The 4,685-nt window shown below is 37.4% G+C and overlaps 1 long non-coding RNA gene across 1 annotated transcript in view; it reads left to right on the top strand.

The window, feature by feature from the left end:
- Nucleotides 1–3,778, top strand: part of LOC111864253 — a 74,656-nt gene extending 70,878 nt beyond the window's left edge. The window contains exon 3 of the long non-coding RNA XR_002842761.2: nucleotides 3,635–3,778. This is a non-coding gene — a long non-coding RNA (uncharacterized LOC111864253). The remainder of the gene's footprint in view (nucleotides 1–3,634) is intronic.
- Nucleotides 3,779–4,685: the final 907 nt, after the last annotated feature.

Here is a 4,685-nt window from a genome sequence, read left to right as displayed (position 1 = left end):
CAAAGCTTCAAAGCTTGATTTAGTTGAGACAGTTAAACAATTCCTAATATAGTAATTTTACAATTAGCAGCAGGCTGTTGTTACAAAGCTTCAGAGGATGACGCTCAATAGCATTATACACGTACACTTATTTTTTTCCTGATAGGTTACATGTTTTCACATCGGAAACAATAGAAACTTTAGGCTAAATTTTAAATTCACCTGCAAGTAAACCAGAACTTGAACTAGACAGATGCGAACAAAAATTAAATTCACGCCCCCCCCCAATTCTGAAATGCTGTCAGTAGTTGTAGAGATGTGCTGACTTCCAAATTATGAGTTCATTTTGTATACTGTGTAGAAAGAATGTATGAAAATACAACACAATGTTCACATTAGTGCACCCTTCTTCTGTTAATCAGAACCAATATAATTTCATGTAATTTTTTCTAAATATGGCAAATCTGTTTTTGTGACTTTTGATGAGGCTTTTTCATCAGTGCATAGATGCATATATTATATATATTTTAAGTTTAAAACTTAAGGTCCCCTAACTTAAAGGCAGAACAGTTATTGAGGATTTTTGTGAATAGTGTGCTGGGAATATATTTACCCAAGAGACAAGAAGAAAGAGGAGAATGGAGATATGACGTAATGAGGAGCTAAGTAAATTTTAGTCACTTACAATTGTTGTATATAATATAATTTAAGGTAACACACACAATTAGCTCTAGCCGGCATAAGTTGTGCCGTTCTAGCAGATCTTAATTGTTAATAATTATACATAAACGCAGCTTATTTATTTATAAATGTATTTCATTTCAGTATGCTCTGGTTTATAAGACTTGGCATTGAGTTAATTTATGGCAGCATCTCGTCCAATCATTGCAATACTTCAGCCATTTGGTCTTGATTTGATTAGTTTTCAACCGGTTTGTAACTGCTTCAGCAGAATTGAATATACTCGTATTGTCACGTGTCTGAGTGACTATAGACGGTGTTTGGATTGGTAATTGGATTTATTGCTCACATATATTAACTACAAGTAACTATAGCGCTGCCGTTAATTCACACATTCAGCAGTTCTCTACAGCAGGTACCAAGTCTTCTTACTCTTCCGTGTCTTCATCAGTCCTTGTCTGGTATGAGTTAGTCCCCTAATTTTGAGTTCCCGAAATATCCCCTTGCCTCAGCTGCCAGCTTCAAACAGCAACAGCTCACACGGACTGAATTGCAGCAGTCCTCTAATTCACTCAGTCATTCACCAGCCGACCCATTCCACTGCACTAACTGAACTGAACTTGGTCGGTCGAGTGATATAGCCTCGGAGCAGACCACAAAGAAAACACTGCTTCCATCAGTTCTTCCATTATTGCGCGTGGGTCGCTACCTAGCAACGGCCGTTGTCTCGTTGTTTGTTTCGCGGTTGTTGCTTAACAACGACGGTATATGCCATAATATAAATTTCTATATATACTGCCTTGTTTGCCTTGTTTGGATATTGCGGCGAGACAAAATGGTAAATCTGGCAGTGTATCCGGAAACAGTATCGACCTTTTCCAGGTGGCAGTTTACTTTCTGCCTTCATCTTCTCTAACACCAACGATCAGTTGGCACTCTAGTGTATGTCCTCTGTAGTTATCTGCTTCGCGTGCATCCCCTGTAAGCAGTTCTCAAAATAGAGTGAAGTGGAGCCTACATCGTTGTGGCGAATTCGTTCTAGCTGGAGAGGCGGAAAATTACCTAAGCGTGAAAAGTTAAACAGTTCCATCTAGTGTGATTGGTGAAGATTTTTCTTATTTCAATTATTTATGCCCTTACAAGTTTCGGTCTTCAGAGACCGAAATCAGAGGGACACATTTACATCAGTAAAGTTGAAGGCTACTATTAATATATATGTTCTAAAAGTTAAAATGTATACATACAATATTAATAATATACACTTGGGTAAAGACTTGTAAAGACTTTGGATTTATACCCATGTGTATATTATTAATATTGTATGTATACATTTTAACTTTTAGAACATGTATTGTAATAGCGGCTTCTAACGGTACTGATGTAAAGGTGTCCGTCTGATGATGATCTCTGAAAACCGAAACATGTGAGGGCATAAATAATTGAAATAAGAAAAATTTTCACCAGTCACACTAGACGGAACTGTTTAACTTTTCATGATATTATTAGCGTGAATGAAAGAAATAAAAAAATTACCTAAGCATTTTCATACACACCGATATAATAAGATTTTGTGATATACAACGATGTAGCATGGGATTACGTCCCAGAGAATCAGTCGAGCTACACCGAAAGTACGGATGGCAAAGATAACATATTCATACTCAGAAGAATGTTGAATGACATTTTCTTAGGTTCCGATCGTAATTGGTGATTTGGTTATCTAATATTTGAGCAGTAGTATCGTGGGGTGGATACCTTTCATATAAAGGATATGCATATCCTTCACGTACGTCGGAAAACATAATAATGTTAATAATTGGAACATTCGGAAAGCGAATATTTCGGGAACTGTTGAAAATTTTAAGAGTCAATGAAGATAATTGTGATATCATGCACTTGAGTGTGTTCTGAAATGTCAATATTTCGGAAAAAATTCATTTACGACCATAATAAATATCGTAATGTATTGCAGGTTTCATAGATTACGCAGAGAGTTTAACAGAAAAATGTATGCTAGAGTTTATCATGTGAGAAAATTCGGAAATAAAATGTCCCTTATAAATATATAATGATTTCATACGCTGTCAGAGACTTTCAGTCGTAAGATATTGCCGACGGCCAAACAGTGCTCAACTGAGCATAACGATTCGCTATAGTCATTTGCGCACACCTGTCATAATGTACACTCAGAACCTAACATTAGCGTAAATACCGAGCTTCGCACCCTCCAAGGTACAGACGGATGAACAGTGGTGTACTGCACAAACCTAACCTAACCTAACGTAACCTAACCCAACTTAACCTAACATCAGCGAATGGTACCCCTGTGTTACAGTTGGATGCGCAGTAGTCTACTGCGCAAACCTAATCTGACCTAACCTAACCTAACCTAACCTAACCTAACCAACCCAACATCAGCGAATGTTACCCGTAAGATAGAGGTGGATGCGCAGTAGATCATTGCGCACACCTAAGAGTGACGTCATTTACGAAGCTGGTATTTAACGGAACGTAATATAGGGGTGCCGTAACATGCAATATTAATCGAAATATGACGTTATGTATAAAATTGAGCGTGTTTCCTGTTTTTCCACCCATATTGTGAATCTATGCTCTTATATTCCGAGAATATATTGCTTCGTGATAGTTTAGATTGTGTCGAAAACGCCGCCCCACCTCAGGAGTTTGCGCATCCCCCACGGCGGAACAAATGATTACTGAATATCACAAATTATGGTATTATGCTGCCCTCCAATGGCATAACGTTATGACGAAAAATCTTTATTTTCAGTGAAATCGTTCTCTTGTTTCTCGCGGTTGGATACGCGACCAATTCAGTGACTGCTCGTCATTTGTTTCGCCTGAATTTCCCTTCCTGGATAGGAAGTAGGATACTATGCACGAAGATGGGTAAGAATAGGGTGAAACATCCCCGTCCTGTGATCGGACTGATATTGGAATGTTTCTGTTTCAGTCATGTTAAGAGGTTGGCTGCCCTGTCACTGTTACCTAAATATCCGGTCTACAGAATCAAGGTACGTTTCTTTCCTGGTACGAAGAGGTGTTTATAAATAATAAGACGGTTTTATGTGTGTATGTTTATATACATATATGTAGAAGTTGTGATTAATTATCTGCCTGAAAGTATATTTTAAAGGATTCAGTGAGATAGTGCTAATGGTAGGCTTTTATGTGTGTATCTTCCTGGAACGCGTAATGGCGAGTGGAAGAAATTGTAGAAATGTGTGTTTCCTCTGTTGGACAAAGAAATCGAAGTGTGTTCCCTCTGAACCATGAAACTGAAGTACGTGTGAAGGAAAAATACACTATAACGTACATTTACTGAGTTAACGGAAGTAAGTGCATAGAAGACAAGTGGGTGTGTAGTGAAAAAGAATGTGTCTTTGAGGTTATTCTTGCACTGTTATTAATAATGTCGTGTGAAGTATGTACAGTGATTTGCACAAAATGTGTTTTAGTGGTTATATGCATTGAGAGTGATTTAGATTTAATGTGTGTGGTTTTGGTATGTAGGTTGTGAATATTACATGTGTGTGTAGGTAAGTAGTAAGAATGATATGCTTTTTTGCATTGTAAGAAGAGGGTGCAAAGTGAATTTGTAGTTCCCATTGAAGAAGTTATTTTTTGAATTTATAACTTGGTTCTGTGTGCTGAGTGGTGGGTATAATGTGTGTTGTTTGGTCACAATAATGTGGAGTATAATGTGAAGTATAAATTCTGCAGTGTGACGTTATATTTTTGTGTGTAATATATACAGTGATGTGTAGTGAGGTCTGTAGTGTTTTCAAGAATGTTAAGATTTCCATACACCCACAGTGGATTCGATAGTTTTCCCTTTTATGTACATATTTTGTTTGGTGAAGAATTGTTGCTTATAACAAGGTGGTATGCTAAGTGAATGACATGTTGTCATTTGTGTTATGCTGGCAATCCTGTTCAGTGACAGTGTAAAATGTGCACGGTGGTGTGTAGAGTATGTGTTATAGTACGAAGAATGATGGCAA

The sequence above is a fragment of the Cryptotermes secundus genome, unplaced genomic scaffold, assembly GCF_002891405.2.
Source record: "Cryptotermes secundus unplaced genomic scaffold, Csec_1.0 scaffold33, whole genome shotgun sequence".
NCBI lineage: Eukaryota > Metazoa > Arthropoda > Insecta > Blattodea > Kalotermitidae > Cryptotermes > Cryptotermes secundus.
The sequence above is the reverse complement of the archived record's forward strand: the minus strand, read 5'-3'. Positions and strand labels throughout refer to the sequence as shown.